A 23,234-nucleotide genomic window follows, 5' to 3' on the forward strand; every position below is an offset into this window, starting at 1 on the left:
TGACATACTAAGTTTTCAATACTAAGCTATCCGTTAAGTTTATACATTTTCAAGATTTTACAAATCATTTTCTACTGTAGACACCAAAAAAAATCACCCAAACCTATATCTTGTAATAGAAAAAATAAATAAAATCTTGAAAGGAGGTCCTTGTTAAACAATCCTGAAAAGTTGTAAGGAAACATATTTTCAGAATATGCCTTTTCTAATACATAGTAATCCTGAGAAAATAGTTAAGGCATCAACAATGATTGGTGGCAATTGAGATAAAATTAGAGTAAAATGCATGGCTTGATTTTGTCAATAATGATTTGTTTTGTAGAAGCAGCTTGTAGTAGAAAGCAAAAATTGGTATAGAAAACTTTCCGAGAGAAGAAGATCTGAATCCCAGCATGTTTCATGTAGAGGATTTTTGTTCATTTTATCTTTTACCATGAAAGTTAGCTGGGTGAAGAGACACAATTTAATTCTGAATACTATTTAATCATCCTATTCTTGACCTAAAAATGAAGGTTGAGATAGTGCAAAGTGTTAATTTTTACAACACAAGACACAGCTAGGGAAGTTCATCAGAGTGACCACTTTGTACACGTATTCCTGACACCTTACTCTAGACCTTAATATCTTAGATACTTTCTATTGTGCTTGTGGGGTCCCTTGATTTTCAGGGGTTTTCAGACTAATTCTCAAAGCTGCAAGAAAGTTGTATCTAGGCATGAAAACAAAATGCAGAAATTAGATCATATTCTCAATACACTCAAGTGTAACACATAGATCTATGGAAGAAAATCCTCTAAATCTAAGGATTTGTGCAGAAGTTTAAAATGTTCCTACTGTCTCCAAGGACAGCTATTTGGATGCAACTTTTGTATCTGCTCTATGTATCTTGAACGGGAGACTAGTTTAGGTAGCCTTTAGAGATAAAACAACTTTCTTAGAATCCTGTGGATGCAGTTAAGTTTAAGGACTTAGTTTAAGTTGGAGAACCGAAATATATCTTGCTAGGAGCAAAATATGTGATTTTTTTTCTATATAAATTCCACTTTATTTCTAGAAGTTTTTTTTTGAGCTTTATGACTTGAAATAGAAGATTGCACCTCTGATTTCAAAGGGCATTTTATCTGTCTCCTCTATCATCACAGTTGTTGTTTCTGAGGGTGTGATATATATGACACTGAAAATTTCTTACAGATGGGAAAGCTCAGAATGACTTCTAAAAAAGAAGTAAGCAGTACACTTACTTGGTTGGTAAGTCATATTCATTGAAATGAGTTAAACTATATCCACAGACGGCCATAAATTCACTAAAGTATTTTAATACTAATCAGCACTAAATATCGTATCTTTATAGATCTTTTATAGGGTGCTTTTATTTTTTTGTTGTGGGTGCAGCGAACTTTATTGATGGTATTCAAGAGTAGGAAGGGCTCTCTAGGCTGTTCCTGTTATTTTGGGGATCTGGGATGGAAACTATGAGGGAGATGCTCAGTGTTGGGGGCAGAGTTGGGACAGGAACTCCTCAGCAACTGAGGGCCTCGTTCTTGCTCTCAGTGTCTTTGCTGGGGAGTGCTTTACTCCTTGGAGGCCATGTAGGCCATGATGTCTGCCACCCTGTTGCTGTAGCTGTATTCATTGTCATACCAGGAAATGAGCTTTACAAAGTTGTCATTGAGAGCAATGCATCAAAAGGGGAAGAGTGGGAGCTGCTGTTGAAGTTGCAGGAGACAACCTGGTCCTCAATGTAGCTCAGGATGCCCTTTAGTAGGCACTTGGATGCCTGCTTCATCACCTTCTTGATGTTATCATATTTGCTAGGTGGGCATTTCAGATACACAGTGGCTACAGTGGGGGCAGGAATACAGAAAACCATGCCAGTGAGCTTCCTGTTCAGCTCTGGGATGGCCTTGGCCACAGTCTTGGCAGCATCAGTGGATACAGGGATGATGTTCTGGGCAGCCCCACAGCCATCACGCCACAGCTTTCCAGAGGGACCATCCAATCTTTTGAGTGGCAGTGATGGTATGGACTGTGGTCATGAGTACTTCTACAATGACAAAGTTGTCATGGATGACCTTGGCCAGGGGGGCTAAGCAGTTGGTGGTGCAGGATGCATTGCTGACAATCATCAGTGAGTTGTCATATTTCTTTTTTTTTTACATTTCTTTTTTTTAATTTATTTAATACTTAATAATAATTCCTTGGTTTCCGGGCAAACATCCCCCTCCCCCCTTCCCTTCCTTATGGGTGTTCCCCTCCCAACCCTCCCCCCATTGCCGCCCTCCCCCCAACAGTCTAGTTCACTGGGGGTTCAGTCTTAGCAGGACCCAGGGCTTCCCCTTCCACTGGTGCTCTTACTAGGATATGCATTGCTACCTATGAGGTCAGAGTCCAGGGTCAGTCCATGTATAGTCTTTAGGTAGTGGCTTAGTCCCTGGAAGCTCTGGTTGCTTGGCATTGTTGTACATATGGGGTCTCGAGCCCCTTCATTCTCTTCCAGGTCTTTCTCTGATTCCTTCAACGGGGGTCCTATTCTCAGTTCAGTGCTTTGCTGCTGGCATTCGCCTCTGTATTTGCTGTATTCTGGCTGTGTCTCTCAGGAGCGATCTACATCCAGCTCCTGTCGGTCTGCACTTCTTTGCTTCATCCATCTTGTCTAATTGGGTGGCTGTATATGGATGGGCCACATGTGGGACAGGCTCTGAATGGGTGTTAATTCAGTCTCTGTTTGAATCTTTGCCTCTCTCTTCCCTGCCAAGGGTATTCTTGTTCCCCTTTTAAAGAAGGAGTGAACCATTCACATTTCGATCATCCCTCTTGAGTTTCATTTGTTCTAGGGATCTAGGGTAATTCAAGCATTTGGGCTAATAGCCACTTATCAGTGAGTGCATACCATGTATGTCTTTCTGTGATTGGGTTAGCTCACTCAGGATGATATTTTCCAGTTCCAACCATTTGCCTACGAATTTCATAAAGTCGTTGTTTTTGATAGCTGAGTAATATTCCATTGTGTAGATGTACCACATTTTTTGTATCCATTCCTCTGTTGAAGGGCATCTGGGTTCTTTCCAGTTTCTGGCTACTATAAATAAGGCTGCTCTGAACATAGTGGAGCACATGACTTTTTTATATGTTGGGGCATCTTTTGGGTATATGCCCAAGAGAGGTATAGCTGGATCCTCAGGCAGTTCAATGTCCACTTTTCTGAGGAACCTCCAGACTGACTTCCAGAATGGTTGTACCAGTCTGCAATCCCACCAACAATGGAGGAGTGTTCCTCTTTCTCCGCATCCTCGCCAGCATCTGCTGTCACCTGAGTTTTTGATCTTAGCCATTCTCAATGGTATGAGGTGAAATCTCAGGGTTGTTTTGATTTGCATTTCCCTTATGACTAAAGATGTTGAACATTTCTTTAGGTGTTTCTCAGCCATTCGGCATTCCTCAGCTGTGAATTCTTTGTTTAGCTCTGAACCCCATTTTTTAATAGGGTTATTTGTCTCCCTGCAGTCTAACTTCTTGAGTTCTTTGTATATTTTGGATATAAGGCCTCTATCTGTTGTAGGATTGGTAAAGATCTTTTCCCAATCTGTTGGTTGCCGATTTGTCCTAACCAGAGTGTCCTTTGCCTTACAGAAGCTTTGCAGTTTTATGAGATCCCATTTGTCGATTCTTGATCTTAGAGCATAAGCCATTGGTGTTTTGTTCAGGAAATTTTTTCCAGTGCCCATGTGTTCAAGATGCTTCCCTAGTTTTTCTTCTATTAGTTTCAGTGTATCAGTTTTGATGTGGAGGTCCTTGATCCACTTGGACTTAAGCTTTGTACAGGGTGATAAGCATGGATCAATCTGCATTCTTCAACATGTTGACCTCCAGTTGAACCAGCACCATTTGCTGAAAATGCTATCTTTTTTCCATTGGATGGTTTTGGCTCCTTTGTCAAAAATCAAGTGACCATAGGTGTGTGGGTTCATTTCTGGGTCTTCAATTCTATTCCATTGGTCTATCTGTCTGTCTCTGTACCAATACCATGCAGTTTTTATCACTATTGCTCTGTAATAGTGCTTGAGTTCAGGGATAGTGATTCCCCCTGAAGTCCTTTTATTGTTGAGGATAGTTTTAGCTATCCTGGGATTTTTGTTATTCCAGATGAATTTGCAAATTGTTCTGTCTAACTCTTTGAAGAATTGGATTGGTATTTTGATGGGGATTGCATTGAATCTGTAGATCGCTTTTGGTAAAATGGCCATTTTTACTATATTAATCCTGCCAATCCATGAGCATGAGAGATCGTTCCATCTTCTGAGGTCTTCTTCAATTTCTTTCCTCAGTGTCTTGAAGTTCTTATTGTACAGATCATTTACTTGCTTGGTTAAAGTCACACCGAGGTACTTTATATTATTTGGGTCTATTATGAAGGGTGTCGTTTCCCTAATTTCTTTCTTGGCTTGTTTCTCTTTTGTGTAGAGGAAGGCTACTGATTTATTTGAGTTAATTTTATACCCAGCCACCTTGCTGAAGTTGTTTATCAGCTTTAGTAGTTCTCTGGTGGAACTTTTGGGATCACTTAAATAAACTATCATATCATCTGCAAATATTGATATTTTGACTTCTTCTTTTCCAATCTGTATCCCTTTGACCTCCTTTTGTTGTCTGATTGCTCTGGCTAGAACTTCAAGAACTATATTGAATAAGTAGGGAGAGAGTGGGCAGCCTTGTCTAGTCCCTGATTTTAGTGGGATTGCTTCAAGTATCTCTCCATTTAGTTTAATGTTAGCAACTGGTTTGCTGTATATGGCTTTTACTATGTTTAGGTATGGGCCTTGAATTCCTATTCTTTCCAGGACTTTTATCATGAAGGGGTGTTGAATTTTGTCAAATGCTTTCTCAGCATCTAATGAAATGATCATGTGGTTTTGTTCTTTCAGTTTGTTTGTATAATGGATCACGTTGATGGTTTTCCGTATAGTAAACCATCCCTGCATGCCTGGAATGAAGCCTACTTGATCATGGTGGATGATTGTTTTGATGTGCTCTTGGATTCGGTTTGCCAGAATTTTATTGAGTATTTTTGCGTCGATATTCATAAGGGAAATTGGTCTGAAGTTCTCTTTCTTTGTTGGGTCTTTGTGTGGTTTAGGTATAAGAGTAATTGTGGCTTCGTAGAAGGAATTCGGGAGTGATCCATCTGTTTCAATTTTGTGGAATAGTTTGGATAATATTGGTATGAGGTCTTCTATGAAGGTTTGATAGAATTCTGCACTAAACCCGTCTGGACCTGGGCTCTTTTTGGTTGGGAGACCTTTAATGACTGCTTCTATTTCCTGAGGAGTTATGGGGTTGTTTAACTGGTTTATCTGTTCTAATTTAACTTCGGTACCTGGTATCTGTCTAGGAAATTGTCCATTTCCTGAAGATTTTCAAGTTTTGTTGAATATAGGTTTTTATAGTAAGATCTGATGATTTTTTGTATTTCCTCTGAATCTGTTGTTATGTCTCCCTTTTCATTTCTGATTTTGTTAATTTGGACGCACTCTCTGTGTCCTCTCGTTAGTCTGGCTAAGGGTTTATCTATCTTGTTGATTTTCTCAAAAAACCAACTTTTGGTTCTGTTGATTCTTTCTATGGTCCTTTTTGTTTCTACTTGGTTGATTTCAGCTCTGACTTTGATTATTTCCTGCCTTCTACTCGTCCTAGGTGTATTTGCTTCTTTTTGTTCTAGAGCTTTTAGGTGTGCTGTCAAGCTGCTGACATATGCTCTTTCCTGTTTCTTTCTACAGGCACACAGCGCTATGAGTTTTCCTCTTAGCACAGCTTTCATTGTGTCCCATAAGTTTGGGTATGTTGGACCTTCATTTTCATTAAATTCTAAAAAGTTTTTAATTTCTTTCTTTATTTCTTCCTTGACTAGGTTATCATTGAGTAGAGCATTGTTCAATTTCCAAGTATATGTGGGCATTCTTCCCTTATTGTTATTGAAGACCAGTTTTAGGCCGTGGTGGTCCGATAGCACGCATGGGATTATTTCTATCTTTCTGTACCTGTTGAGGCCCATTTTTTGACCAATCATATGGTCAATTTTGGAGAAAGTACCATGAGGAGCTGAGAAGAAGGTATATCCTTTTGCTTTAGGATAGAATGTTCTATAAATATCTGTTAATTCCATTTGGCTCATGACTTCTCTTAGTCTGTCTACGTCTCTGTTTAATTTCTATTTCCATGATCTGTCCATTGATGAGAGTGGGGTGTTGAAATCTCCCACTATTATTGTGTGAGGTGCAATGTGTGTTTTGAGCTTTAGTAAGGTTTCTTTTACGTATGTAGGTGCCCTTGTATTTGGGGCATAGATATTTAGGATTGAGAGTTCATCTTGGTGGATTTTTCCTTTGATGAATATGAAGTGTCCTTCCTTATCTTTTTTGATGACTTTTAATTGAAAATTGATTTTATTTGATATTAGAATGGCTACTCCAGCTTGCTTCTTCTGACCATTTGCTTGGAAAGTTGTTTTCCAGCCTTTCACTCTGAAGTAGTGTCTGTCTTTGTCTCTGAGGTGTGTTTCCTGTAGGCAGCAGAATGCAGGGTCCTCGTTGCATATCCAGTTTGTTAATCTATGTCTTTTTATTTGGGAGTTGAGGCCACTGATGTTGAGAGATATTAAGGAATAGTGATTATTGCTTCCTGTTACATTCATATTTGGATGTGAGGTTATGTTTGTGTGCCTTTCTTCTCTTTGTTGCCAAGACGATTAGTTTCTTGCTTCTTCTAGGGTATAGCTTGCCTCCTTATGTTGGGCTTTACATTTATTATCCTTTGTAGTGCTGGATTTGTAGAAAGATATTGTGTAAATTTGTTTTTGTCATGGAATATCTTGGTTTCTCCATCTATGTTAATTGAGAGTTTTGCAGGATACAGTAACCTGGGCTGGCATTTGTGTTCTCTTAGGGTCTGTATGACATCCGTCCAGGATCTTCTGGCCTTCATATTTTCTGGCGAAAAGTCTGGTGTGATTCTCATAGGTCTGCCTTTATATGTTACTTGACCTTTTTCCCTTATTGCTTTTAATATTCTTTCTTTATTTTGTGCGTTTGGCGTTTTGACTATTTTGTGACGGAAGGTGTTTCTTTTCTGGTCCAATCTATTTGGAGTTCTGTAGGCTTCTTGTATGCCTATGGGTATCTCTTTTTTTAGGTTACAGAAGTTTTCTTCTATGATTTTGTTGAAGATATTTACTGGTCCTTTGAGCTGGGAGTCTTCACTCTCTTCTATACCTATTATCCTTAGGTTTGATTTTCTCATTGAGTCCTGGATTTCCTGTATGTTTTGGACCAGTAGCTTTTTCCGCTTTACATTATCTTTGAGAGTTGAGTCAATGATTTCTATGGAATCTTCTGCTCCTGAGATTCTCTCTTCCATCTCTTGTATTCTGTTGGTGAAGCTTGTATCTACAACTCCTTGTCTCTTCTTTTGATTTTCTATATCCAGGGTTGTTTCCATGTGTTCTTTCTTGATTGCTTCTATTTCCATTTTTAATTCCTTCAACTGTTTGATTGTGTTTTCCTGGAATTCTTTCAGGGATTTTTGTGTCTCCTCTCTATGGGTTTCTACTTGTTTATTTATGTTTTCCTGGAATTCTTTCAGGCATTTTTGCGATTCCTCTCTTTAGGCTTCTACTTGTTCTCTAAGGGAGTTCTTCACGTCATTCTTGAAGTCCTCCAGCATCATGATCAAATATGATTTTGAAACTAGATCTTGCTTTTCTGGTGTGTTTGGATATTCCATGTTTGTTTTGATGGGAGAATTGGGCTCTGATGGTGCCATGTAGTCTTGGTTTCTGTTGCTTGGGTTCCTGCGCTTGCCTCTCGCCATCAGATTATCTCTAGTGTTACTTTGTTCTGCTATTTCTGACAGTGGCTAGACTGTCCTATAAGCCTGTGTGTCAGGAGTGCTGTAGACCTGTTTTCCTCTCTTTCCGTCAGTTATGGGGACAGAGTGTTCTGCTTTCCGGCGTGTGGTTTTTCCTCTCTACAGGTCTTCAGCTGTTCCTGTGGGCCTGTGTCTTGAGTTCACCAGGCAGGTCACTTGCAGCAGAAAAGTTGGTCTTACCTGTGGTCCCGAGGCTCAAGTTTGCTCCCGGGGTGCTGCCCAAGAGCTCTCTGCGGCAGCAGCAACCAGGAAGATCTGTGCCGCCCTTTCCGGGAGCTTCAGTGCACCAGGGTTTCAGATGGCGTTTGGTGTTTTCCTCTGGCGTCGGGATGTGTGCAGAGTGCAGTCTATTCTGGTTTCCCAGGCGTGTCTGCCTCTCTGTAGGTTTAGCTCTCCTTCCCACCAGATTTGGGTGCAGAGAACTGTTTATCCTGTCTATTTCCTTCAGGTTCCGGCGATGTCTCAGTTGCAGGGGTCCTGCCGCTCCTGGGCCCTCCCCTACGGGAACCCAGAGGCCTTATACAGTTTCCTCTTGGGCCAGGGATGTGGGCAGGGGTGGGCAGTGTTGGTGGTCTCCTCCGCTCTGCAGCCTCGGGAGTACCAACCTGACCAGGGGGTGAGGTCTCTCTCCCACGGGGATTGGGAGCAGAGAGCTGCTGCAGGCCGGGATCTGCGGGTGTGGGACTTCCGGTAAACACAGAAAGTGCCCGGTCCTAGAGGATTTTTGCCTCTGTGTGTCCTGAGTTCACCAGGCAGGTTTCTTGCAGCGGAAAAGTTGGTCCTACCTGTGGTTCCGAGGCTCAAGTTTGTTCGTGGGGTACTGCCTAAGTCCTTTCTCCGGCGGCAGCAACCGGGAAGATCTGCGCCGCTCTTTCCGGGAGCCTCCGTGCACCAGGGTTCCAGATGGCGTTTGGTGTTTCCCTCAGGCGTCTGGATGTGTGCAGAGTGCAGTCTATTCTGGTTTCCCAGGCATGTCTGCCTCTCTGAAGGTTCAGCTCTCCCTCCCACCGGATTTGGGTGCAGAGAACTGTTTATCCTGTCTGTTTCCTTCAGGTTCCGGCGGTGTCTCAGGCGCAGGGGTCCTGCCGCTCCTGGGCCCTCCCCTACGGGAACCCAGAGGCTTTATACAGTTTCCTCTTGGGCCAGGGATGTGGGCAGCGGTGGGCAGTGTTGGTGGTCTCCTCCACTCTGCAGCCTCAGGAGTGCCCACCTGACCAGGCAGTGAGGTCTCTCTCCCACGGGATTTGGGAGCAGAGAGCTGCTGCGGGCCCGGATCCGCAGGTGTGGGAAAATATGTGATTTAAAATAACTAAGCTTTAGTTTACCCACATCAGTGCAAAACTATTTTATTGTCAAATGAAGCAAAGTTTCTCTTAGTATTTTTTTTAAAACAAAATAAACACATATTTATTTTATTTTATTTTTTTTATTAACTTGAGTATTTCTTATATACATTTCAAGTGTTATTCCCTTTCCTGGTTTCCGGGCAAACATCCCCTCGCCCCTCCCCTTTCTTATGGGTGTTCCCCTCTCAACCCTCCCCCCATTGCCACCCTACCCCCAACAGTCTAGTTCACTGGGGGTTCAATCTTAGCAGGACCCAGGGCTTCCCCTTTCACTGGTGCTCTTACTAGGATATTCATTGCTACCTATGAGGTCAGAGTCCAGGTTCAGTCCATGTAATCTTTAGGTAGTGGCTTAGTCCCTGGAAGCTCTGGTTGCTTGGCATTGTTGTACATATGGGGTCTCGAGCCCCTTCAAGCTCTTCCAGTTCTTTCTCTGATTCCTTCAACAGGGGTCCTATTCTCAGTTCAGTGGTTTGCTGCTAGCATTCGCCTCTGTATTTGCTGTATTCTGGCTGTGTCTCTCAGGAGCGATCTACATCCGGCTCCTGTCGGTCTGCACTTCTTTGCTTCATCCATCTTGTCTAATTGGGTGGCTGTATATGGATGGGCCACATGTGGGGCAGGCTCTGAATGGGTGTTCCTTCAGTCTCTGTTTGAATCTTTGCCTCTCTCTTCCCTGCCAAGGGTATTCTTGTTCCCCTTTTAAAGAAGGAGTGAAGCATTCACATTTTGATCTTAGTATTTTTAAGCTTATTTTTTTGAGTACGGTTTAAGTAGCACTTAGTGCAATGTGAACTGGGAACATTAGTTAATATAAAATGTAAGTACAAATCAGTCAGGCAGTTTGTGCAATGAATTCTTTTATAGGAATAAATAATTCATGCTAGGTATTACACACTAAGAAGAGCTTACATTTTAAAACTAACTGGGTTTCAGTTAGGTATCATGGCCACATTTTCTACTCGACGACCCAATAGTGGATGAGTAGAGAGAATGGCGTGGTGGTGCGTGACAGTTACCTTAGGCAGAATTCCAAGATGGTCTTCATGACTCCTTCCCATGGCATTCATAATGTAATATAATCTCTTCTCCTTAAATGCAGGCAGAAACTTTATCTTGACTTTTAACTGATAATATAGCAAAAGTAAAGGGATTATGCAGATATAATAAGATTCCTAATCCAAAAGAGGATCATCCTGGGTCCCTCTGACATAAGCAAGTAATCCTCTTAGAAAAGTATCATCCCTGCATCCCCTGGGGGGGCGAGACCAAATCAGCAGATGATCTCCCGTAGCTCTCAAGAGCAACAGTTATCCATGATCTACTGCTTCTGAGGTCAGGCTCTAGGAACAATGGGAAGTAATCCGACATAGAGGTTGAAGTGTATTCTGTCAACAACTGTGTAACTGAGAAAATGGCTCCAGGTTCCATCTCTTGCTGACAACTTTACCAAAGCCTGTGCCAGCCAGGATGAGCTCACGCTTCAGCTGACCCCAAATCCTGATCCATGGAGACAACAAGATTACAAACACGTATTGTCATAAACCACTATTTGAAAGTAATTTATTATTTAAGCACTAAAAAGTTAATGTAGCAGTCGTGAAATTCACCGGGACCAAAAATGATGTCAGTATATAAATGTTATCACCCAGTTTTTATATAAAACTGAGCTTAAATATTTATATATTTATCTTCCTTGTTCATATTTACATAAGTATCACTATATGCTTTTATCTACTTATATGATGATTTGTTTAAGAAGCCCTTAAGTAAAAAAATTCATAGCATTCAACTGTCCTTAAGTTATAGAGTCAGCATTACTTGGCCCCAGGTCAGATCTGCCCCAGAGTTTCTAAGTACGAGAACTTGTGAGTACTTGCTCATTTCAAAAGCCTGACTGTATCAGTGTGCTCTCTGTTTCTTCTTAGGTAATATGGCATGCGTTCAAGTTGAGAGGTAACCCTATAATTCTATGCAAGTATAAGGTGAGTTGTTGATGGAAGATTTTGAAGTTTGGATGGATTAAAACTATAAAATCAAGAATCGTTTTATGTAATTTATGTCAATAAGCAGCAATTTGTTGAGGCAGGGAGCCAATTATTCATGGGATAAAAAAAAAATCATCAAATACAGTTTTGCATTTGGTTTCATGTACACAGTGAAATGTAAAACAAAGCTTTAGATAGGAAAAATATATTAGTTTTATGATCTCTCCCTGCCTACTCTGAGAACTCCTCTACGTTGTGGTAATGGGGTTTTTGTTGTTGTGGTTGTTGTCATTTTTTAATGGTTTATAGTGTTTTGTAGTTAATATTTTGCCACCAGCAATATTATACATATATGCTTATTTTAAATGAAAGCCAGGTAGTACATAAGTATGGCTTGTTTTATACAGCAATGATTTTAAATTTCCAAATGTGAGTTTACTGAATGTGCCTCATTGTTGCTAGGCTAGAAGAATTATTGATATCTACACTTTAGTTTTTCCTCATCTAGCTTTTATATTTTACATTGAGGTCTCCCATTCATTTTAGGATGTGTGTGTGTGTGTGTGTGTGTGTGTGTGTGTGTGTGTGTGTGTGTGTTTATGGGTTCTATATTCATGAATAAAATTCACATATATATCATGTGGAATATTTCCTTTGTTGTGCATTCTCCTTTATTCACATAATAGAGGTTTTGTTTGTGTAAGTGCATATATAGAACCTGGCTTACTTCCAGTTGTAATTCTATATTTACTTATTTTCTTGCTAACTTGGCCTATTTTGGCCCATGACTCCTGTATCATTGTCAAAGTCCCTTCTGTATTTTTTCCTTCTTACTTTCTGGCAATACATAATGACGTTTTATTACCTCTGCCTTCACGGTACTTTCAGTCACTTCTCCCAGTTGTTTGTTGGGGGTGGCTCTGGTGCTGTTTTTATTTGTGTGCTAAATTCTGTACCCCAATATCTGGTTTTTCAAGACTAGCAAATTCTCACTTACACCAGCTTTTATTATACAAACCTTACTCCCCAATTTAAAACTATTGGTTAAATAAAGCTGACAACAGAGGGAATAATAAAGAGAGGTAGAGTTTGATTTACCAGGCTGGGGGTCACATGTAGGAAACAAGAGGAGAAGAAGAAAGAAGAGAAGAAGGGAAGGAGCACAGAAGAGGAGAAGACAGAAAGGGGGGCTCCATTTGAATTAGTTGAAAAAATCCAAGAGAATTTTTTTTTAACAGCAGTTTTCTGACTTTGGTCGGAAAATTCATGAGCTATTCAGAGAGTTTTTAGAATTTTCTTTTCTAGCAACAGCGAAGTATCTCAAGCAGAAAGGGATGTCTTAAGAGAGTTGTCTCGAGCAGACTACAGAGCCAAGAGCTATCTACAGAGATTAGTAGGATGCCATCTTGAACAGAACATAGCCTGTCTTGGACCCATCATTTGACTTTGAGCCAAATGTGTAAGCCATATTGTCTCGACTGAAATGTAATGGTAAAGATTAGTAGCTGTGATGGCTAATCTTGGCTGTTTACCCTGATTCCACTTGCATTTGTGAGTGAATTTTCTTGCTGAGCTTAGTTGAAGCAGGAAGACCCACCCTAAATATGGCAACACAGGAAGAAAACTTTTTTTTTTGCCTGCTTTCCCTCACACTCGCTGGTAAATACATTTAATCCAGTTTCTGTGACTGGTTTTTAATCCAGTGTTTTCACAATTCTAGTGTAGACAGAAGACCAACATCTCTCCAGGTTTGAACTATATAGTTTTAAAGCCTCTGGGGCTGAACAATTAGTAGATTCTTTCTGTTGTGAGACATTTGTTGCTGCACTACTCAGACCACATCTTGTAAGCTTATTCTCTATTCATTTTCTCAGTTCTGCTCCTTTAGAGAACCCTGACTAGTACAACCAACTAACGAAAAACATGCCACTGAGAGTACAGTTTTGGTGTTTACTTCTATTTTGTGGTTATATATGTGCATTAAAACTGTCACTAAAGCAGTACAAAATAAGAGTCAGTTAAATGGCTATTATATTATCCCAATAATGTGTTACTGAATAACTTGTAAATATGAAATTTTATCAACAGGATATATATATATATATATATATATATATATCCATTATTGTTTTCTCAAACAAACTATAATACCAATGGATGGGTTCAGATATAAACTGAAAGTAACCTTAAATAATGCATCAAGAAATGTAATTACAAAAAAGGAAACTTGATAACTGGAGAGCTGTAGAAAGTGTTGGAAATACTGTAAGGGTCTAAGTGAGTCTTAACTACCAGAAGACCCCCCCGAAGTGAGACACAAGAATGGAGTTCAATACAAACAAAAGAGGCTTATTTTTCCAGCACATCAGGGTTGACCCTCACTCAGACTAGAAGGTGACTCCAAATGGCTATAACGAGCAGTTTTTATACTTTTTTAGGGGTACAAATTACATCAGCAAGGTTACAGTTTAAACTTATTGGCTAAGCATATTGACCTTTGAATCTATTGGCTAGCAAACATGTGACATTCATTGGAACTCTATCTGGGACCAGAGGGTTAGGTGACTATCAGTCAGTACATTCTGCAGTTTTTCAAGAATGTCCCTGCTCCTCCTGAGAACTGTGGGTGGAGAATGGAACTTGGCCTAGCCTTGAACTGAGTCAGGAAGCTGGTACTTGGCCTAGTCTTGACCTGAGGGGTGGATGTAAGGCTGGTGAAAGCCCCTAGGGTCCTTCAATACATCTGTCAACGTTTCTCAAAAGGATATTTTTAAGGGTCATCAATCTACAAGTATGGAGGGAGAGAGGAAACGGCATCACAGCCAATATGTCATAGGGAAGTAAAATCACACTGAAAGGCACAGAAACAGAGTCAGCATTAAACATGGCAGATTTAAGCAATGTGTGATCTTTTAAAAATATTGTGTATTTAACGGTTTGCTAAGAGGAAAGAATGATTAGGATAACTAACATGAATATAGCTTTTTTCTATTAATTTAAATCCTTAAAACACTCTATATACTTATGTGGCACTATAGTCTCCATCTGTCCTAATTACTTATTACAAGAATTTACTTAATATAACCATGCCTAACATCTTCCCCATGCAAAAATTGCAATAACATTTCCCCTCCACTGGTCTTCCAAGGTAGCTTTTGATAATCCAGCAAGACTGCTTATAACATTGTAAGTGTCATAGTTACAATTTCACTGCCTGGAATTTAAAACTTGCTCATTAATTCAGATTTGACTCTTTGTACATACATGCTTAATCATCTAAAGAGAACAATAAATGGGTACTATAAAAATGAAAACTGAAACATTTCATAAAAGTGCAGGTGAATCAACCACTTACGAAGAACCGCCTTTGTCAAGAAATTCGGTCAGTTTCAGGCTGTGAAACACAGCATCCTTCACTGCAAATGATCTTAAATGATGAAGGTTAAATCGCATTCAGGTTAAGAAATCTTTAGCAATCCTAAAGGCGTAATAGGATCTTCATATGCTTGGTGAAACTATGCTTAAAATTAAAAAGGATTTAATACATAATTCAAAATCAATTATCTTTTATAATCATAGAAATGCAGATTTTCATTTGAGAATTAAAACTGTGATAACAGCTTTTATTCAATCTACTGAAAATGAGGCTATCTTCATTTTCAACTACTTCAACTACTTTGTCTCTTTCATCACAAGGAAGAACTCATCTAGAATTTGCCATTTGTTTTATTCTAAGTAGCTCTTAAACATGGGTTTTCTACACTAATGAATTACAATTGTCTTTCGTGTTAGCTAATTCTCTTATCACGGTAAACTTTTATTGCCTTTTACTCCAAGGAGTCTAAAAGCTCACTTTGAGTAATTTCCCTGTCTGCCTTGAAGCAGACGAATCAGTCTGTTTGATTCAAAAGCAGTTTATTCTCCCACATATCCCTTATGTTTTTGCAAAGGTGATCTCAGGCAACTGTTTCTGGGAAGAAGAACTTCAGCTAACTTCAGCTACCCTCTGTCTCCTTTGCATGGTGATTGTTTTCTAACATTTCCTCTTTGTTAATTTTTTTCTTTTGCTTTCCTGACTTTATTTACATTGGTTTTTTTTTTGTGGGGGGGGCGTTCATACATGAGCTCTATTTTCATATCACTTGCCCTCTGTGAGGACTGGAAGGAGGCAATTTTAAGGCTGTGAAATCTTTAGTATGTTGTAGATATGAGAAGAGCCATGTCAAGGACTCCAAAGTCTCACACATATGGAAAATGGTCAAAGGCTTCCCAGGCTAGACTTAGGGAAATGGCAAGACCTCTCCTGGTGTCCAAATTAGAGTGTTGACAATGTGAGCAGAAGATACCCACAAGAGACAGTCCCTACCAATATTAGCTAAATTTGTCTCCTTGGCACAGAGGTATGCCGTAAAACCTGTCTGCCTTTTTGTTTATCTACATGTAGTAACCCCACCCTTTTGTTCAGCTGTACATAATAAGCCTCTAGCTGTGTTCTATTATGTAACAAACATTCGGAGCTACTGAGGTACTGTGGTTTTCTCCAACAGAGAGCACAGTCCACCAAAACGAAGCTTTTCTTTTTATCTGACCTCTTGGTATTGGATACCTAGCAGGAATTTTAGTCTCTCTCTCTCTCTCTCTCTCTCTCTCTCTCTCTCTCTCTCTCTCTCTCTCCTCCCTCTGCCCGTCCCCCTCTCACCAGCCATTATCTTGTCTGTACCTTTTCCTTGAAGCTTATTTGAGGCTTATTTGAGTGCTTTACCATAGTCACATTGGAATGTCAACAGGTGTTTTCATTGTGCAGGTTTTGTTTAGCCAAGAGTGTTGTCAATATTCTGTGGGACGATCTCCTGTCCTGACATATATATACAGTGATATTTCATATGCAACATCCTGGTCCCCTGGCTCTTACAGTTTTTCTATCCCCTTTACCCGATATTTCCTGACATTTAGTTGCAGAGATTACATTGTAGATGTATCAAATGTGGCTAGGGAAATTCCACTCAGCTGTTCTCTCCATTGTGACCAGTTGTCAATTTGTGTTATGACCTCTAATTGATGCAAAAAACGGAGAAGGTTCTCTAATGAGATATAACAGCTACACACATCTGTAGACAGAAAGGAGGCCCATAGAATACAGTCGGAATTACACTGGTAAAGGGAATCTGCAGAAGTAGGTTCACCTGTAGGGACCATGATCTCACCAGCCGCAGACAACTGGCTTGGTTTATATTACCAGGCATGAATTCCATCTAATTGAGCATCTCTTAAATCCTCTTTGAGGAATATTGATTACCTCAAAATAACTATCACTCTGCACCCTTGGGTATATCTGGCAATGCGGATTATTGCTGGGATTCACAGGCTTCACTGTTGCGGAATCCTATCAACATTTAATCAAGCTAAATTTTATGAAGAAATAAAATTGAAGGATAATTCTGCCAAATCATGTGGACAGATCAAAATTTCAATCGGTAGAATCCTCAGTATTTCAACATACTCTGATGTAGTCAGTAACTAATTCCATTCCTCCTCCCTATACAATGTATTCCACAAGTATTTCATGGATGTCTTAATGATGATATCAGATACTGATGTTACCAATTATGACAAAAGTGTTCACGTTTTTTTTTCAATGTGAGCATTGTCTTAGTTTATGGTCTACTGCTGTAAAGAAATAATACCACCACAGCAATGTTGTCTTAGAAAACATTAACTTGGGACTGGCTACAGTTTCAGTGGTTTAGTCCATTTTCATCATGGCAGGAAGCATGAGAGCATACAGTCAGACAGGTACTGGAGGAGTAGCTGAAAGTGCTAACGTCTGTGTCTTAGTCAGGGTTTCTATTCCTGTGCAAACATCATGACCAAGAAGCAAGTTGGGGAGGATAGGGTTTATTCAGCTTACACTTTCCCCATTGCTGTTCATCACCAAAGGAATTCAGAACAGGAACTCACATAGGGCAGGAACTTGGAGGCAGGAGCTGATGCAGAGGCCATGGATGGATGTTACTTACTGGTTTGCTTCCCCTGGCTTGATCAGCTTGCTTTCTTATAGAATCCAAGACCACCAGCCCAGGGATGGCACCACCCACAAGAGGTCACCCCACCCTTGATCATTAATTGAGAAAGTGCCTTACAGCTGGGTCTCATGGAGGCATTTCCTCAAGGGAGGCTTCTTTCTCTGTGAAAACTCCAGCTTGTGTCAAGTAGACACACAAAAGTAGCCAGTGTAATCTGAATTCAAAAGCAATAGAAAGAATGGGCCACTGGGCCTGGCTTGTTCTTTTGAAACCTCAAAGCCCATTCCCAAGAACATACTTCCTCCAAGAAGGCCACACCTCTTAATTCTTTCAAATACTGAAAACATTCCCTAAGTGTTCAGTGTATGGACCTGAGGGGTCCCTTCTTAATCAGAGACAACACAGGTATCATTATGATTTAGGTGTTTTTATATGAAGTGTTAATTCTTGGCAGAAAACAGTTTCATTTCCCAGGGCACATTTTGCAATTTCTTGAGCCAGGTTAGGGCCATGAAACTAGGCAATGTCCGTGGCATCTTATATAGACATTCATGGTGCTGTTCAGCCTCTGATGCTGCACTGTGTAAGCCTCCATTGCAAAGTATTATCCAACCTAAAATGCTGATGTCGAAAGGAGAAACCAATATAGACAGAACTATATTTGGGATTCTCATAATTTGACAATCGCTTGATTGTTTTCCTCGTTCGAGAAGTCACATGATTGAATTTTCACTCCCGAACAGCTAGCTCTCTTATGCATTAGTTTAATTTGAGATGTTCTGCTCTTCAACATTGCCTCTGTAAAATGCTCAGAACCAAAGAGCTTCAATCACCTAATGAGCTAGAGTGCTCTAAATCGTTCACTTGGGGTGCCTAGGTCTCGTGAAAATAATGGCTATTACTGTATTATAAATTATGTGAGTAGCACGAAAGCATTATGTAGTGTATTCTGCAAAATGTACACATCAATGTAATACTTAGCATCCAACATATCCTGTTTGAATTTTAATGGCAAAAGGCAGGGATAACTATTTTCCTCTTAAATATGTTTAAACATTCTTTGTGTCTTTAGCAAAGTCTGTTTTAAGATGTTTATGCCCTAGTAGACTGCAGAACATAATCCCTATAGATATTTTATGTCCACCGAGTTACATGGTGGCATTTCTTGTTTTTCTTTGTAATAAGTCTTGAATTATGGGTATTCAGAAAGTCAAAATAATCAATACAAGCTATATCTCAACTGAGAAATTCTATTAAGGATATTAGAATATTTGGGAAAAATATAAAAATAATGTGTTGAAATGTTAAAGAGTAAAGTTTTATAAATTGTTCATTTTTACTTTAGATTTTATATTTTCAATTCACATATTCTAAGTTCTTGAACTATATATTTGAAAAACCCCTAAAATCTATATGTAACTCTAACTAGGTATATTTTTATTCTTACTGTTTCCTTGGTAAATGACCTGAATTGTGAACTCTTTTATCACAATGAATTCATGAGAGAATCCTTGAGCAATGACTCCTTTTCTCTAGAGGAAAAGCTAGTCACTTAAAACAATTACTTGATAATAAAGTATTAATCTACTAAATTACTAAATCACATTGACATTGACTAAAACAGTAGCATCTACTGAGTTTTTCCTATTGACAATACAAGAGATTTAACAACTTTATGTGTCTATGTAGAATCTATACTAAACCAATATTAATTGATTTGGTGGAAAAGAACTCTGCATATATATCTGAAAGGAAATATTTAGATTGCAAGAATCAATCCTTCCTACTTTTAACCGTCTTGTAATGATAATCAGATAAATCAATAAGTAACTGACAAACACTTCAAATGACAGCCTAACTAACCAGAGTTCTTCTATATAGGATATGACATATTCTAGGTCACGACCTATGATATTATGCTATCTCTCTTTGCCATTTATATTTACTTCTCTAGCAATATATTTTATTAGCATCTGACAACAGAGGAGTTACACTATGACCCAGTTCCATTTTTAGATTTTTATTCAGAGAAACATTATTCACAGCTGAATTGTAATTATCATATATTTCTTAAAATACCTTGGAAATTGGTTTATCTTTTTCATTGAGTTGAATATAGGTACAGTTTTAGTGCACAGCTCCAATTGCTTTTATGGTAGAGCAATATCTCATTCTGATGAAAGACCTTTTCTAAATGTGCAATTAAGATAACCTGTTTATAACCTCAGACTTTATGTATCAAGTGTACTTGGGGTTTGTTAGGACTCTTTACCTTGAGTTCTTAATGACTCTGATACATCACATAAGAACTCCCAAAGCCAGAATGAAACAGACTTTTATTATGTTCTTTGTTTAAATGCTTTCCAGAATGCCTAAGTGAAGAGAGAAATACAGATGTGCTATTATGAAATTTGGGGTTAAATGTAAGTCTTTTCTCAATAGTAGTTTAAATTCCTTAAAAATTGAACACATAATTTAAATTGTTTCCTTGCAAAACTCATTTAGCTAATGTCTCATTAAGGCTCTTTATTTTAAGGGGCCAATCTTAAATTATAGAAAACAATGTTCCATACTGAACTGAGTCAAATAAGCATGATTATAATAATTAACATATACAGCTCTTTTGTTCTGGCTGAAGATTTTAATTAAAATATTGGGTGCAAATTTGTTTTATGAAACATAAAGCTAGTGTCTGCTGTAATATCTTAGCGAACACCTTGAGATATTGTAAGATAATTCTCTCTTCCAAGAATAACTGAGAAAATGGCTAAATCAATAATATTTTTATATTTTATTTTAAAACATGATTTATTTTGAGGCTTACAGAAGCTATTCTCTTATACAGTTCTTCACAAAAATGTATTTATGATTCCTTCCTAAATATTAAAATAGAAAGTTTAATCAGGTATGAATGTAAAAATGGGAATTTTTCCAGCTTTTTGTTTGATTCACAAAACAATGAGACAAATTTGATAGCATAATTTAGTCTTTTAGCACTGAATTTCTCTAATTTAAAAAAATTCAGGACCTGGGTCTAGGCAACTCTCTTACTTTAAATTCTGAAACTACAAAATTTTAAATGTTTACAATAATATAAAAAAAGAAAAAGAAAAAAGCATAATGTTCCTTGAAACCTTTTTTTATTTGAAATTTATTTGGAGAAATTTAAATACTAATATACTTGTTTTACAAAAAAGTATACTATATATGAATAAGAATGATTTATTACAAAAGTCATTATTATTTTGTCATATCTTACCGTGGTCATAAATCAGGACAGTAAAAACAATGAACTCCCATATGCCATGCTACACTACTCAGGTCATACCTAAAGGACTCTACCCTACACAGAGACAGTAATACATCCATGTTTTTGATACTCTACAATAGTAAAGAATGACTATACCAAGAGATGAAAATCATATACACATACGCAATGGAACCTTATTGAACAGTAAAGAAAATAAGAAGAACCTGAAATTTGTAAAGAATGGGTATATTAAATGAGGTAACCTACACTCATTCAAAAGCCTCATATGCTCTCATAAGCAGAGTCTAACTTTTAACTTGGATCTATGTGCGATATACAAATATGGGTATGGGAATTAGGAATTGAACCAATAAAGGGGGAAAATTCAAGGGAAGGAAAAAGAAATCTCAATGCTAAGACATAAAGGAGAAGAGGCATTAGAGGGGCGGGTTTGCAAATCATATGACGTGAGACAGGTATCTGAGGAAAAAGCGCAGAAAGAGAGGAAAACACCAAAACACAGTCCCTGAGAAAGGCATAATGGAAACTATTATTGTGTCTGTTAGCATCGATGCAAAAAAAACAAAACAAAAACAAAAACAAAAAAAAAAACCTCAAAACTATATGGGGCCACTTGTTTGAAAGTCAGCATGTGGCCAATGTCTTTATTAGCATTGATGCCCCTTCCCCATCTCATGACATGAACCTTATGGCTATAGCTGGTCCCTAGCAAAAGATGCTCATGTTCATTTCTTCTACATTTATCATGGCCCTGGGGTAGTCAGGTAAGGGCATTTACTACTTTTCTCTAAATGTGTAATCCCCGGTAAGTCAAGCATGTTCTAAAGAAAAGTCAAATTAATCTGTCGTGGCCTTGATGGGAAGAGGAAGAAAACTTTGGTGAGAAAGAAGAGGCAGGGGATTTGTGAAATTTGAAAATTGTGAATGGTGAGCCTGTGTAGAGGAAAATACTGAATGTGTAGAAGTATATTTAATTTATTACCTGCAAATGAACTCCCATAATCCAATTTGTTGATTCTTCCTCCTTTGCCCTAGGGTGGTCAGATAAATACCTTTGTCACTTTAATTAGGTACACAAACATAATTTCAATTGATTGAGAGGTAATTATTAGTGCTAGTCAATGAATTTTATCTTTACAAATAGTTGTCAAAATTCATTCCTAATCATTAAATTCAAGTGGAATGTTATTTGGAAGGGCCATGTAAATAACTAGATATCCAGTATAGACACAATGGATCAACAGAAGTACTCAGCCGTATTTATTGGCATGTGTTTCTTTCACTTCTGTTAAAACCATTTTGTGCAATGGGTCCCACCTATTATTCTGTAGTTTTCCAGGAAGCTGGGAATCTATGAACCTCAGGAAACAGGCATAGCGCCCTTGGGCACATACTCAGAGAGCACTACATCCTACTACAGAGACAGCAGCTCAACTATATTCACTGTTACTCTTTTCATAATAGGCAAACATTGGAAACAACCTAGATGGCAATCAACTGATAGCTGGATAATAAAAATGTGGTATATTTTCACACTGGAATATTATTCATAATTTTTGAAATGACATTATAAAGTTCACAGGGAAATGACTAGAACTAGAAAAAAAATCATCCTGATGGAGGTAATCCATGCCCAAAAGGACAGATAGGGTATTGTTTTTCTTAAATATGAGTGTTAGCTTTCAAGCATTTCATAGACATGCTAAATCTGTGTAAGCAAAGAAAGAGAATAGATTAATGTAAGGAATCCGAGATCAGGGAAGATCTCCCAGGGAAGGGAAGCTATAGCATACAGAAATGGAGGAGAGAGAGGGTATACTGAAATGGGAAGATTAAATGGGGAGTCGGATGCAAAGGAGTAGGAAGTCAAGGGATACAGGGAGGGACAACTAACACTGAGGGCCATTTGAGGGGGCATGGTGAAGCCTAATACTTTAGGAACATCTTAAAACATATACTTACATGAGGGAAATATAGAGTCACCAAGTAGTAAGAGAGACAGACAATGTCCCAAGTAGATGTCTTTTGCTACCATAGAAAATTTCCATTGCCAGAAATTGCTCTATCTAGTTGAATTGTTGTCTAAAAGGACCCCATTAAAACTTCTAAATGACTCAGGCTATTGCCCAGACTACTGGTAGCTCTCCACAAACTGATTCTTAGGTCCAATTACTGAAAATAGCATTTGTAAATCACACTGAAGACGGAGAAGTTCAGCTGGTGCTGGTGCTGGTGCCTACCTAGAGCCTTCACCTTTATTCACTAGTGTTCATCGTACTGGAAAGTACTGTGCACACTACAAGAGGGGAAAGATAATCATTACCTGAGCTACAAATTCCTTCAGTCTACAATGGAGATCTGCCTGTGGGACATGCTGGTGCAATAATTGCACAAATGCTTTAGGAGTAACCAAGCAGTCTCTTAGGTGTAAGGACCAATCCAGGAATTGGAACCCATGCCTGATATTGTTTGTGTGTCCAAAACCATGAGTCCGGATAGGCCAGAGGCCTAGAGCAAGATGTTCTGTTCTGCTAACTATATGGAACAATAAAAAACTATTTTGTTTTCTACAGATCAGCACCTTTCTCAGCCATCATCAGAGAATCTTCTTCCTGCACTCGATGTAAGCTAATAAAGAGACTCCATAAAAACTAGAACTGATCACCTATTATCTCACGGTATACAC

At 38.8% G+C, this 23,234-nt stretch overlaps 1 long non-coding RNA gene across 1 annotated transcript; it reads left to right on the forward strand.

Moving 5' to 3' along the window:
* The first annotated feature begins 1,191 nt into the window (after nt 1-1,191).
* On the forward strand, nt 1,192-23,198 carry LOC148004654 (uncharacterized). Its single transcript, XR_015624616.1, has 3 exons — nt 1,192-1,248; nt 11,195-11,251; nt 23,122-23,198. It is a non-coding gene; the product is annotated as an uncharacterized LOC148004654 (long non-coding RNA).
* Nucleotides 23,199-23,234: the final 36 nt, after the last annotated feature.

This window comes from Rattus norvegicus, chromosome 7 (assembly GCF_021556685.1).
Source record: "Rattus norvegicus strain SHRSP/BbbUtx chromosome 7, alternate assembly SHRSP_T2T, whole genome shotgun sequence".
NCBI lineage: Eukaryota > Metazoa > Chordata > Mammalia > Rodentia > Muridae > Rattus > Rattus norvegicus.